Source organism: Pezoporus wallicus, unplaced genomic scaffold (assembly GCF_028554395.1).
Source record: "Pezoporus wallicus isolate ANWC-B61680 ecotype Strahan unplaced genomic scaffold, APGP_CSIRO_Pwel_v1 contig_2384, whole genome shotgun sequence".
Classification (NCBI taxonomy): Eukaryota; Metazoa; Chordata; class Aves; order Psittaciformes; family Psittacidae; genus Pezoporus; species Pezoporus wallicus.
In genome coordinates, this window is record NW_026640488.1 from 2,972,895 (window position 1) to 2,988,649 (window position 15,755).

At 37.5% G+C, this 15,755-nt stretch overlaps 1 protein-coding gene across 1 annotated transcript in view; it reads right to left on the reverse strand.

The window, feature by feature from the left end:
- The window catches only part of PDGFC (platelet derived growth factor C), a 129,174-nt gene that overhangs the window by 36,907 nt on the left and 76,512 nt on the right, over window positions 1–15,755 (reverse strand). The gene's annotated exons all lie outside the window — the stretch shown is intronic.

Genomic DNA, 15,755 nt, shown 5'->3' on the forward strand with positions numbered 1-15,755 from the left:
AAAGTCAGAGAAAGAAAGATTGAAGTTGCCTAAGTGTGGCACAGTAATTCGTACTGCAACATCACCAGCAATATTCTGCATGACACCAGTGAAAGTTTGGGGCTTTCTGGCACAGAAAACTTGCCCTCTTGTAACACCAGTAGCTAATAAGCTTTGGAAGGTTAAAGGTGGCTCAGGGAAACTTGGAAAGCACATTCTGCTATGCATATCCCAGTGAAAAATTTGTTGAGCAAAGACCTAGACATACTGTGTGTCAGCAAGAACCTGGTATTTTGGTAATACTGACAGGAAAGATATGGGTTGGGAGCTTTGAGAGAATGAAATGTATTAAGCTCGATTTAGGTTTGTTGGGTTTTAACGCCTGGGTATCCCTGGGGATCTGTGAGCGATTTCAAATGGATCCATAAAAGGTAACTAAGAAATGCCAGTCACTTGTCCTCAATAAGCTTCAATATGCCACACAAAGGTCCTTGATTCCACTGGAAATATTCAGGGGGTTCCCAAGTCATAAAGGCATTGAAAGCCACTGCTCTAGAAGGTACTTCTGGTTTCAGTGCTTCAACCTGTTTCATGTCAGTTCCCCAGCTGCCCTCTGACAGAATAAACACTCCACATTTTAGCTGGATTTCCCCTGCTGCAGTCTGAAACCCCCTGAGCCCCAGCAGCAGCCCAGCCTGATGCTTTCGGAAGGCACGAGTGCATCAGTTAAAGCACAGCAAGCATGTGGAAATTCACAGCGGCAGCTTTCACAGTCGTCATTTTAAACCATAACTTGTACTCTAAGCAGAACCATACACCTCTGAGGAAGTTTCAAGGTTTCTCATATTTTTGTGTTCTCTTACATGTATCTCTCTAAATACATCTCACAGAATCTAAATCGGTAAATAGCATTGAAACCTTTTCAAGGGTACAAACGCTCCTACCTCTGCTGACAGCAAATACTCCTATTTATAAAACACATACACAATATACCAAATGTGCCAAGCAATATTTAATGTGAAAATTATTACCTCATAAACGTTTTCTACTGAAGCTTTTTCTGGATTTTTTTTTCAGTAAAGCTAATCTTTATAATGATTCCCAGTTCCCCAGTTAGACAGCAGGCAATAAATTCTTGTGTTGCATGTTTGTGTAAGATTGACTTGCACATTTATTATCTCAATTTAAAGGACCAGTATTTTTTCCACTTAATTAAAAATGAATGCAATGAATATGCTCATTAACTGCATTCAAAATCCATTACTGCCATGTACCACAGTTTTAAATCTTTGTTGAACCTATGATACTAATTACTTTATCACCATCTTTTTTCCTTTCAGACACTAATTCCTTTAACTGATCCACTAGCGGTTTTACTTTCTGATCAGGTATACAACTTATTACAAAGCCAATGTGTGCATTAATTGGACTAAGACTTCAGGGCTCACACATTTATCAAACTGATTTTGAGCACTGACTTTTGGTTTTATTTTTTTTTTAAGGTCAGCCTATTAAGTTTCAAAAGACAACCTTTATTTTCCTTTTTTAGTCAAGAGTATGAAATTATCTACTTCTCTGATTTGTAGAGAGTGAATAAATTAATCATTATGTTTATCGACTTAGGCTTAAGATATCTCAGGAGTCAGACATAGTCAGTGCTTCTAGGTTACTCATAGAGTACTTTCTATTGCATCCTTTGGTCTCCTGGTACCCCTGAATTAAAGGACAAACTCAAAATCCACAGTTTGAATACCAGACCCTTAAAATAAATGCTAATCCATTCCATTAGTTGAGAGGAAAAATAGAGGGAAATAAATATTCTGATCCACCCTCAAAAAAATTCACCTTTCTTATATACATGATAGATCCAGATAATTCTGTTTGTTGGGGTGTTTCTTCTATATTGAGTTCTGTTCTCCTTGATCTCTGCATGTGGTATCTGAAAACAAGCTGCCATTTGTAATCAAAATAATTTCTGATTTTTCCTTGCGTTATCAGTGTTACCCTGATTGAGAGGTTTCTCAGTCACCCTTCCCACACACCTAATGCCCTTCTGATTATCAGAAATCCACTTGTTTCCAAGTGATCAATCTGGAAACACTCTAATCATTAATAGCACTCACTAGTACTGCACTCCAGTGTGCACAGTTACCGGTATCACTATTTAAGGGATTTAGTAAAGCTATTTTATAAACCAATCAAATGCAATTTTCTCATGGCAACATGGCAGATTACATGCGTGGTTTGTAATGACCACTCCCTTACTGCAATGTCTCCCTCAGGACCAATTTCTGTTCTTTTATGCTCAACAAACAAGACTGGTGCTGTAGAAAAAAATGTCTGTTTTCATAAGCAACTGTGTGAGTGTTGGCTTGTTACTGCTGAACAGAGGAGCTCCCTGCACAATACAGAAACTTCACCATCAGCAAGGGGAATCTTTAGAAATCCTGTCTCTATCAACAGAAGAAAGTTCCTCATGTTTCCTGGGCATAATGACATTTTTAACCAGTAACTTTATTCCTGTCAGTTATCTAGGCTGAATGTGCTGCAAAAGCCTGATGAAAGAATCTTCTATGCAACTAAAATTCCTCACATTGTATATCTGGACTGAAGTCTGAACTTGTTGTGAACAGTAACAAAAACAAGTGGTTCAGATGCTTTAGCATTTACAAGATTGCACTAAATAATTCTGCAGCTTCACGTCACAGGGCTAAAGAGCAGCAGGGACAATAGCATAGCCATCTAAAATTATTTCCCCATCAAGAGAAGCTTGTAATTGAAATGCAAGAAAAATAGCTTAAATAACCAAGAACTGAGAAGCTATTTTCCATCTGCAATAGAGAAAAAAAAAAAAGTAAAATGCACAATGAACCAAAGAATCCTTATTTTCTGTGCAGTGTACAAAGGAGAGAACATAACCCTCTTTGACAATGGCTAAAGAAATCCTCGGGTGTTGTATCTATGTGCAATATATTATTCAAATATTACTAAGTAAAATTTATGACAAAGAGGTAGTCCAGTCTCCTTTCCTGGGATGAAAGATGCTTTTGCCATTAAGTCATGATGCCCACAATGCCCTCCCCATTAGACCTGTTGCAGAACATGTATTCCTCTTCCCAATGGCTAAGGTGCCTGGGACTGTGGATTGAAATAACAAAGCCAATTTACTTGAAAAGAGCAAGGAAGCAATGTAAGCAACTTTAAACTTCAATGCCTTTCCAGCCAGGAAATGTATTTTCTGAGGGAATAGGTTTTCCTCTCCTTTCTATATTTTTTTCTGTTATTAGCTAAACACATTCTGGCAGGCTGTTTACCTTGGCTTGTGGTGCTGTGACTTTTTTGTGGCTCACCTCTGCCTTTGGAATTCCACAAATATATCAATGAGAGTAAGAATAAGCCCACAGGGTAAAGCACTTCGTTATATCAATGATGTTGGACCTTTCATCTGTATATAGATGCATGCTAGACAAAAATCTAGCACATCCATTAAATCAGTTTGCAAAAGGTGAAATATGTTTTTCCTTCCCCCTTTGATAAGAACCCACTACAGTTAATTATTTTTTAAATGAAGAAATGGGAAGTTGATATCAATCCCTGTCCTTTTTTTCCCCCTTCTTTCTTGACAGCATCCTGTGGGATGCTATAATATTTCCATCCCAACTTGTTTTAAAGTACATGGAATTCCAAGGCTTTCCTGATGCTGGCACAGCGCACCAGAATACCTACCTCAGCTGCAGATCAAAAGCATTCAAGGTCCCCTGGCAGTTCACCAGACAAACTACTATTGAATACAACTTAGATCATTTATATTTGGACAGCTTCAATTTTTGAAACATTCTGAATTACCAGAAACTGTCATAATAAAAATACCATTTTGATCTTTTTTTCTAAACAAACTTTTATCACCAACATTCTTTCTAAAGGAAAATTTCCTCTCCCTCTTCTGCCTCCATTTGGAATAATTTTAATTTTTGCTAGTGAAATATTTAAATTTACTATTAAAAAAAATAAAATAATGGTTTACATTATTTAACTTAGCTGTGTATTTGTATAGGAAAAAAAAAACCTGCACAAGTATTGCTGACACCTTAGTCTTCACCTCTTAGACAGCCCTTAAATCACATCTGAAAGTAACCACCTTGCTCTTTGTGACATAAACACTGTATTTACATATAGAGAAAAATAAGGCCAACTGTTTAGGTTGAAGACATGCTTTTCAAAGCTTGTCAGCCTCACTTGCAATAGATTCTGAAGGCCTCCTCCAATCAAACCAGCTCTCCAGTAATGTTCTGATCAGCAGATTCATGTTTATTTGAGTGGAGAAGGGAACTGCAGTGTGACAGAGGCACTTGAATCCATGGCATCTGATGGCAGATCCAGCAAAACTACATGATGGGACTAGGGGAGTTCAAAGGGGAATGCAAAGCTTATGACAAAGGGTAGATGGAAAATAGGAGCACCCCAAGAAGAAGGAAGAAAACAGGAGAGTATGGCATACTGGATTAGAGAAGTGGATGTCAGGCAAACTACAAGCCTAAAGATGTAGTATTACAGTCGTCAAATGAAGAGTGTACTGCATCATTCATTCAACAAGTGGAGAACTTCTTTCCTATTGCAATACTGCCCCTCTCACTGAGACTTCAGTAAGCTTTCCTCAAAGACCAAGGCAAAGAGACAAAAGATGTCACGCAAAATGAAAATCAAAATGACACCAAAAAATAAATAATTGTTAAAAATGAAACTTCAGGTACTTGTGCACTGTTTAGTTTATGGAAGAAGAAAACTTACTTTTAGTATTTTTTTCCCCTCCAACACAGCCAGGCCAGCTAGTATAACCATATATCACCCAAGTTTGCCAGCTTCAGATGTTTAACTAATTCATTTGCCTTTCAAATACATTAATTTACATTATACTGTTTTGTATTTGTTGTCAGATAACAGTACCTATATGAATCTCAGACTAGGAAAGACTGGCCTGTTCAGTCCAGTCCTCTATTTAGCCAGTAAATACAAGATTCCTGAAATCACAAACCACTACCACTGCGCATCAGTAAAAGTTAGCCGTTAACAATTCCACTTGCCGTTAACAACTCCACTTGCCAGTCAGGCATCAGATCAAAAACCTTAAATTATACAGAAAGCAAGTTTCCTGGAGGAACAGAGAGAGCACCTTGGCTGAAACGGTGACAGCACCAGCAAATGCTCTACACAGGGTAAAAGTTCAGTAAATATGGTTCCATTCAACACTATCAGAAATATTTGGCTGGGCTAATTTGAGTGACAGTGAAGTCTGGATACTGAAAAACTGTTTTTCAAAAATACCCTATGTAAAATTTTACATATTTAAAATATTCCCTCTGAATTTTGTCTTTCCAATAGGAATTTCTGAAACAAGTTACACAGAGTCATTTGACTCCAGTTCCTGAGGCTCACTGCATGGGCAATTTATCCATAGCATTCATCCACTTTAGGAGGGTTTGGCAGTGCCTTCCATTATAAGAGGAAACTCCTTTGGATATCATTACAGATTATCCAACATTTGATAGTTACGTTCTGTATTTTCTGTCATGCTTTATGTTTTAACATAAAACCAGAGAAAAGATGATGGAACAGCAATGATATGCATAAATTTCCATTGTAGTACCTGTATCTGCTGATCCTACACATGCTGTGTTATAACAGTCACTGGAAAGAAACAGCATACCCAGATATAATCCAAATAAATAACTGATGAGGTCAGGTTTCTGTACTCAGAAAATTATGTTTAATTATACACAAACATCTCTTCCAGCAATAGGTATCACTCTCAGCCAATACAGCAAATGAGCATAAAAACCCCAAGTATCCTGCCATGTCTACATTTTCCGTAAAATAAAGATACTCAAGGTATAAACAGAGAACATTTCTAACTGCCACTCACCAAATATGGGCTGTAGTTTCTGCGCCAACCTACTCTAAATACATCTATTTTAGAATATGCAGTACTGTACATTAGGAACTGCCCTATGGAAACACAGATTCATTCACAAATGTTAGATGGTTGCCATGGTTCTCTCTATTTAATTTTTCCTCATACTGATTAGTAACAGCCTGAGGCTTCTAAGACAACCGCACAACTCTCTATTTCTACCTTGGTATTTAGGACACATGAAAAAAAAAGTTTAATTCTTAGACTTCAGTTTTCTTTCCCTTTATTCACTGTAAGCCAATTTGATCATAAATGTACATTTACAACACTACAAGTGAAAGTGAAAAACAAGACAGAGTTCAAACCCCAGAATTCTAATCTTCAAACATTTGAACATTTTCATGAAAATAAAAGCATGCACTGGTTGTTTGATTTGGAGAAATTAACTGTCAGACTGCTACTCTGCAGTCTACCAGAAAACAGATTTCCATTTTCTGTGGATCTGCAGAAAAACTGAGGCACCACATGAAGCTGAGACCTACACACCTCGCATAATCGGTTTGCCACTTGGTGAACCAGACTGAAAGCACTGCATACAGAAACACGAAACCCTAAGAAATGCATCTCTTCACCCTCCTCCCCAAACTCCCCTCTGCATCAAAAGTTTACTTCAGTGCCAATCGATAAACCTAATCTTGCTGAAAACATATTATTTCCCTGATGACTAGTACACTGGCACTCAAACACCTCTAGGAAATAAATCATCATGACTGGCATCTAGGTGCACTGCTAAGCATTTAAGTATCTCCATCTTAAGTATGTGAACATCCTGTAGTCTCTGAAAGTAACTTCTGCCTTGTAGGGTGAAAGGGAAATTGACTTTTCCACAAGACTGAGAAACTGTAAACTAGATACATTGGTAAATGTACTTCAGGCTCTAAAACAAAACTCTATATTCAGACAGTGAGCCTGTAATTATTGATGCAAATGTTAAACTACTGATACAGATAAAGCATGTAAGGAAGTATTTCCAGGAATACAGCAACCACAGAATCCAGTCCTTGACAGCCTGTGCTACAAACTAATTAATACTGGTGTAACTTCTATTGGTACATTATTGCAAGCAATATAATAAGAATCCTATAAAAAAGACATTGTAATCCTGCATATCAAAAGTGGAGGTAAGAAGGAATGAAGATGGTTTCCCAAACTCCTCCTTCTAAAAGGCTGATTGCCAAACTTCTTAGAACCTTACTTCTTTGTGCCACAGAATGGTAGCTATCCCCAGTGTCAGTCAGGGTAAGAAACATTTTTTTCTCTCTTTAAATAAGGATTAAGTTTGGTCTGAAAATAGCATTATGAGTAGAACAGAGATACAAAACAAAAAAGTGCATGAAAATTCATACCAACATTATTATTACTATGTATTAAAGACAAAGATGAATTTGGGAAAATTGCAGAGCCTGGAAAAACACACTAACATAAATGAATCCACTTGCAAATGATACCTCAGTCCATTTACTTACCTTGGCCTTCATCTTAAAATGCAAAGGAAGAAGTTCCACAGGGAGTAAGTTTCCATGAGTTTCCATCGCTCAGGGTTACTATGCTACGCTTACCTTTTTCCTATTTGAATACATATTCTCCTGTAGCCACATCAAATACAGTGAGTAAAAAAGATTTTCTACAAAATCAAAGTCACTTGGAAACGTTATTTTTCAAGGACTAGAAAATGGATAACATTTACATGGAACATTTTCTTGCACTGTTTTGCCTTCAGTCTGCCTGCTTTCTGCTCCTGACTGCATATGTGAACCATAGATTTCTTCAGCATCCTGAACATGTTATGAAGTAATAATGCATGTAACAAAAATGACAATAAGATGGATTATTCTTGCCAGTACTCGTATTCTTTGTCACTATGTGGTCCCCAGCCCCCTGAAGTAATACCCATACAAGTTGTTATTATTATTATGTACTTACAGTACACCATGTGGAAACAGCCATCAGAAATCAGAGGCCTGCTGCACTGGACATTGTACTCTCTAAATCATATTTGCATTCATAAAGAGTCAGTCCATTGCTACCAGATAGCATACCAGCTCAGTAAATATCCTACACCATCCAGTACTACCCTCTCCAGATTATGGATAATGAAGTGCCTGACCAGCTTTTTCCCAGTACTTCTCTGTAAAGTCTGGTACTTTTTATCTTGGAAATTACAGTGCTCATAATAAATCACATGTTCTTACTGTAAAGATCAATATTTTGTATAAAACCAAAATCATCAGTGGAGCTCTGAGCTCACATCAACAGCCAAGGTTGTAAAGAATTCTTGCTAATTCACTATAAAATTTCTAACACTACTGACACAGTAGTCAATATATCTTTTCCAGCTGCTGTGGAAGTTCCATGTTTTTATCATTGTTTTTCAAGCAACATTTAAAATATTTATTCCAGTATCCCAAATATTATTTTTTTCCTTATGCACATTCTTACAAATGTAGCAATGACTCCAGTCCACAATGTGAAAACTACTGGTTAAGCAATTTCATAACAATATTCAAAAGCATATTTTGGAAAACAAACAAACAGAAAATGCCCAAGGGGCATTTTCAGAGTGCGAAGATTCACCTATGGCAGTGCAGGCAGCACCCTTTCCCCTGAAGCATACTTCAATGATACAGCATCATCATGGCATCATTATGGTTGTTTCCCCTCTCCCTTTACCCTCCCTTTTGTCTACCTCAATAGAGGCTGGGGCTCCATCTATGTTTATTTAAATGAAAACACCTTTATAGCTTTAGTTCAGCAATACAATAACATATGGTCTCTTGGCTGCTATGCTAGCACACAGGACTTACCAATCCTGGACAGACCATTTATCATGAAGGCCAATATCCTGCTTCAGGACAGGCTAGTAATTGCTACTTCAACAGAAAGTGGAAAATCCCTATAATGTAACCAAGCAGTCGCACAAGACCACATGAGGCAGGAAAAAAGTGTGTTCCCAACCCTAGCAGGAGATCAGTTTTCACCTGAAGAGTGTAAAGAGTTTCTTCTCACTTCAGTTTATCTAGCTGTAAGCTAGTGGTCATAAAATTATGCAAGCCTATTTTTAATCCAGTCACAGCAAATGAATTAAAGACTAGTATGAAGCGGTACTACTTAATAATTGCTGCTAGTTTACTGGTTTCTCTCTTCCCATATTACAGTCAGAAAAGGAAAAAATCTATTCATTTTACCTTACAAAACTCCTACGACACTTCCACATGATGATCAACCTTTTTTATAAGAGCAACCTTCCTTTCTGCAATTTCTCATCCACATACATCTTCTCAGATATGCCGATTATCAGATGAGAACAGATTAATGTAAACTGCATTACATTTCACTTCTACTTTATCCTAATGGAGTAGTATCTAGTATCAAGTGAAGCCAGGACTGTTACTGATTGACACTATTTGCTGGTACGACTGCCTAACTACAATTTCATGTGAGCAACATACTTTGTTAAAACATTGATGATGCACATAAAGAAGCAATCAAAGTGACCACAGCATCTAGTGAGAGGGAAAGAGAAAGGAACAGGACAGGGGAGGAAGAGAAGAAAGAAAAGCTGCATAACAGGTGAAGAAATATAACCATCCATCTAGGAATAGGACTGTACGTTTGCTATTCCTGCTGATCAAACAGGAGAAAGCTGCTTATAAACCTGATGGTGAGCCTATGGGCTTAACTGTACCAGGACTTTCAGTAACCAGAAAGTACTAGGAAAGTAGTGCATACTATGTATAAACTGGGATATTTAGCTACTACACAGGGTAATTTTAGATTACATTGCTGGGCCTGCCCTTACAGCTTGTGTTTCTCTGGACATCAGGACCTACAAGAGCCATACCAGAAACTGGAGGTGGCTACAAGCTCTGTCTAGATCCCTAAACTCAGGTGGTGATGGCTCACAGTGTGTTTCTGCGTCTCCTTATAGTGGACATTTCCTTCTAGCTTTTAACAAGCGGTGGCAAGGGAGCAGGGGATCTGCATCAGTAACAGCTGTTCCCAGAGCATACTAGACAGAAGCAAGACCCAGCAGTGCCACACATATTTTTGAAGAAAATTACTTCAGTGTACACCATTAGAAGCAGCCAACTATGATAACATGGAACGATTTTAGAAGCAATAAATTAGGATTAGGATCATTTACAAAAATATTTTGATACTGTGGACATAGTTTACTTTATTCAAACAGCTTGCTTGAGACTGAGGGGACCAGGAAGGAATTGTAAGGAGCCTAAAATGTTTTCTAAGCCAATGAGTGCAGTCTCTGATGTGAAAAAGGAGTAAGGGATTATGTCAACTGCCCACTCATCAGCAATCACTCTCCTAACACTCATCTGGGCTGTGAAAATAGGTCTTAGATTACTTGCAAAATAATACCCATTAGAGTGACCCATAGCAACAGTGGGTACTACAAATGACTGCTGGATTTACTGTAAGGAAGGGAAATATGGGTGGGCAAGAATGCAGTGACAGACCCTGTTTGTGCAGCATGTCCTTCTGATCATATCATATAGGCTATGCTGTCCTCTCATTCCGCTCAGAGAATTATCTCCTCTTTCCCTTTTTTATATTGCACTTTGATTTGCTTAGAGAGTACAATTTTGCAGCTCTAAACCCTTTCTGCAGAGCTGAGTTTACTCTTTTTGAAGCTTCAGAAATGTGTGTTACAGAGTAACATCAGTTATAACTGTGCTTTGGTCTTCTAATATTTTATCTTCTTTTACTGCCTGCATTATGTACTTGGTATTAAAGCAACTTTTAATAAGCAGTAGAGAACCCAAAGGAATGAGTATACTTCTGGGTACAGCACACACCTCTGCCAGTGTGAACTGTGGACAGTAGCTAAACTAGCAAAATGGGACCAGCTGGATGAGGTAGGGCTTGAATTATTTGGTGATCAAAGAATCAATTTGTTCTGGAAGCATGGAAAATAAAAAATAAATAAAATTAAAAAAAAAAAAGAGCTGCCTTACATAAAATAAAATAATAATAAAAAACAAAATACAAGGAACCACAATTTTGTTCAATGATATCAGAACAGAAACAGATCCAGATATTACTTCTCATGAAAGACCCAATCTTTTTCTTTCAAAGCATAGACAGCAGGATACACAAGTCTATTGGAACCTTCTGTGTTCATTAAATTGAAATAATATTGCTACAACTGAACTCACGTGGAAAAAAAGAACTTTTGTAGTTTTAATCTTTTTTTCATTATACGTAAAAGAACAATTTTTAGATAACCAAGGTCTGTCCCTAAATTAACCTAACTTCTTAAAAACTTTGAAGCCCAACCCTCACTCTCATCCTCCATTTAAATTCATTCAACATTTAAACCTCTCTTGAACTGGTGGCACCATTCAGTTGTCTTGCAAATGGACTGAGCAACTGAAAATCAAAACCAATCCAAATCAAAACAATCCCAGAAACATGGGACGTATTCCACCAGCTGCCTTAACACAAGTTTTACAGCACTTTTTATGCACTGCACCAAAAATGCCACTTTCCTGCCACCAGTAAAACACCAATGTTGCTACCAAGGTCATAAATTAGCTATTTCATAGTAATTCTTTCCTATCAGTAATTTCAATTAATCTAAGACACTTGAATGCTAGAACTCATCCCAGCCTTTTAAATTATAGGACCCCCTTTCAGGCTTTGAATAAAACTGATTAACAAATAATTAGTGTGTTGGGAAAAGAAAAAAGTAAAAAAGAAATTGTGCATCGATGAATGAGAGTTCATATGCTTTTTATAATTCCATATATTAATGGAATTGATACTATAAAATGGATCTGACTTGCAGAGCAGAGCTATAGTAATTTTTAACTTCAGTATGATTTCATTTTTGCTGAAGAAGTTAAAGCCAATAATGAAAGAGACACTGACGTATCACTGATACATAGTCATCTAAACAGAGCCCAGCCCACCTATACACATAGCATCTAATAAAAACCAGGTGGCTAAAATTAAACACACTGAAATTCTAAGGCAACAGCTGTAAGAAGAGAGCGTTAAGGACTGGTCTTCACTGTAACATTCATCTTTGTTCTCAGAGTCTGTGGGGTTTGGTGCTGACTCTTTTTCCTGTTTTGAATTTGAAGCCTTAGAAATTCTGTGAGACTCCTCACTGCTTTCTGAATTTTGAAACAGAGGTGGCAGCTGCAACCCCTGTGTCTTCAGAATGGGGGATGGAAGAAGGAGAAGCTGCCCAAATCCCAGCAGTCCAGCTACTTAGCCAAACAAGTCACCATGAGACTTGTCTGCACCAGTTTTCTTTAAATACAGAGTTCATTGAAAGGTCTTTGTCCAGTTATTCAAAGCCAACTTGAACTTTGTACTTACCCAAGAGATAACTTCACCCTCTGTAATCACAGTCCATGAGAAGCATTTAAGACTGTCTGACAGTAAGGACAGCCCATCAGTTGTCTAGAAAACAATTTTCTTGGGAACTAGACCTTGATAAGGAACTCACTGCTCTCAAAAGCCCCAGAAGTAATAATTTCTTTGAACAGTTACATTTTTTCCTGAATCAGTGCTTGATTTTAGTACGCTCTCCACACATATATCAATATTGCCTCAATAATGCACTTGAAAAAAACCCAACCAAACTATCCCAAACCCTTTTTTTTTTCCCCTGAGGTCATGTTTTGGGGTGGAATTTCATCCTTCTATAAGAAAAAGATGCTGACATTATTCTTTCATATATGTGATCAGTTATGCTCCAAGGTACTTCCATAACAAGGGGCCAAACAGAAACAAAATATCTGTCCTCTTTTTTACTGAAGCACTTAGGAGTTGCAGTCATTCATCCATATTTTACTCTACATGCTGGATGTACAGATTTGTAATAATTACAGAAAGGAAGCTCCATGTGGTGCAAGTTACTCACTGTATCTTACATTACACAGAAAAGTCTCTTTAGAAAATTACATAACAAAATGTTTAGCCTTTTTGTGTTTACCATAACTTATCACTGCATACTTTGCATTTGACACAATGTATGTCAAAAAAAAGAAAAAGACAGCTAAGCAAATATTTTCCTTTTTCATAGCCACTGACTAAAGACAGTGTCTGTATGTTTCCTCTTAATACATCTGTTTCAGTCTTGTCAGACTGAGCCAAATCTTCTATTTTTTTAACCCTTGATAACAATTTCCTAGCAATACATTCATTAGGAACACATATGACTGTTGAAGGCGGCTGGGTTATGTTTTCTACCACAGAACCTTGATGCTCCCTGGGTGGAAGGAAATAGCTTGGGCACAGTTCAGTCATGACAGATCTGAAGTGAAGGGAAGTTGCTTACAGAGACATTAGAGGAAAGGGAAGTAGTAAATTTAATGCATGTGGCTCTGTATCTTTAAGCATCATCCTAAGAAGCATCATCCTTCCCTTAGAGGAAGCATATTCATAGTATTAAGAGTTACGTATTTAATTTGATGTGAAGAGCACAAAAAAAAAGTACTGCTCACATATATTTTGCTCCACGTCAGCACTGACAGCTGCCTTTGGCTGAATTAATTTTCTTCAGGCTAAAGTTGGACGCATTACACATATTAATTGGGCAAGCTTTGGGAAGTCTTTCTAAACATTATAGATAAATGCTTCACTTACACTACTATATAAACAGATTCACATATGCAGCTGCTAAAAGTCTCCTTTGCTACCACTGGAAAAAAAAAAAAACAACAAAACCCAAAATTCCCACAAAATATTTTTTTTCTTCTCCTACTGCAGCTTTGTATGTAATGCTCCAGTGCTCAACCCACTCGCAGCATCAGACTACCCTTTACAGACAACTCTAACAGCCATGCTCTTTCTGTCACAGAGTTGATCACACAGCAACAAAAACAACGGAAAGCAACAGATCTGGACAACAAGCAACAATTAAGCAAAAATCAGTCCCTCCTGGTCAGACAGAGTTATGGCACCTCCTTGATGACAGCAGCTGTCAGACACAGAAGTCTAATGGCCTCGTGATTAAAACAGCACTGAGGGGCTAACATCATGAAAATAATGACCTATCTTATCAGCTGTTGTATCAGCAGAAGAAAAGCTGCTGATTCTCTCCATCAGAACGGGTGAGCATCCAGAATGTAAATCTACCTATGCCTCTGTTAGCTAGAAATTCTCATATATAGGGAAAATTCACTGCCAGTTCTAATCATGTGAACAGCACTGCACAAAACAGCCAGGAGACTGCATCCTTCTCCTTTCCTGTTTCATTTGCTGGGAAATTTCTTTTGTTTGTAACCTTTTTCTTTCACAAATCACAACTGAAATTAAACGAAGTATACAAGGCTGAAAATACTGCAATATTGCAAAGATTTATATATCTGTATTATCAACCAAATAACCTGAATCTGTCCTGAGATACATGCACAGATTTAGCTTACATGTAGTTTGAAGTTTGTTATTCACTTTGGAAAGGACACAGTGGATTCTTAACATTTAGCCCATAGAAAGGATGCTGTGCAGTTGAAACAGAGCTATTGTTAAAAATCATTACCTGTATTTTAAGTAACGCAGAGATGAACTGCCTAAATTTCAAGCAAATCACAATTGTAAAACCAGGACAAAAATCACCTGGAGAAATGGACACAAAATACCAGAAGTTTATTCTAAAAAAATAGAATTGAAACTTTGTTTCCAAAACTTACAGAACACCACAATTCCGCTTAGAACCACTGAGAATTAGCATAACAATCAATGCATGCTAATGCTGCTCCAGGTAAGGCTGGGTCAGGATTGCTGTTCTTAAACACAAAATTTGCTGTAATGCAAATGGTATACATCAGTAGATACTGTGAACTGAATTGCAGGAAAAAACAGAGTTGAAAAAAAGCCATGCAGGGTCACTCTGATTCAGATTCAACAAAGTATTTAAAGTGGAGACTAGGTCAGTACTTTCAGTGTAGCTGTATAGTCATGCTAGATGAAAAGACCTCACAGAACAGCTTGAGGTGTCAAAACTGATTTTGGAGAAATCCAAGTGTGGAGGTCAGGTTAGCCAGATACAGGCAGAAACTTGCCATTGCTTCAGGATACACCTAGGACATTTCTCATTCAGCACTACTGCTGTTTTCCTGTTACAGAACTATGTTAAGAAAAAACAGTCTTTATATTGCTTTATAGATGGATCTGGTTTTCATTTTTTTCCCCAATGTGTGAGCAATATTTTAATTCCTATGACATTTAAAAGCTGCTAATTATCTCAAACTAATACTCCAGCGTATTCTCATCAGCCCAGTGAGCTGACACTTCAGGCCATTACAGCCTACAGCAATGATGGAGAAAGCTCTGGCACTGAATAGAACATGTAGCTTAAGAAGCAGGTAGAGGAACTAAAAACTGCGAGAATGACCACTACAGGCAACTCCTGAGGTCCTCTGGTACACTACAGACAGGATAAAAAGCTATCCTAGTACAAACTGCACACTGTTGCACAGGAAGTTTAACATTACTAGGCTGCAGTTTTTAACCTAGTTTCAACCACAGGTAAGAACTGAAGGATCAGGTCACTGTAAGGTCAGAGTTATAATACATTAAATTGAATGTCCAATTTTGTTCTGCCCTTTGTCATATAAACTTGCCTTTGGAGAAACTGTCAAGTACTCTACAGCAACATTACAGATTGTGTGTTTAAAGATGGCAGAAACAGTGGAGCAATAAAGAGTACGTGATGCAGTCAATAAAACCCCTTAGCTTTTCTACAGAAGGTACTGGAAAAACAAATAATTTTATTAGGAACTACAGGAGATAAGAAACATAAGACATTACTTATAAAGAGAGATTACTCTGATAA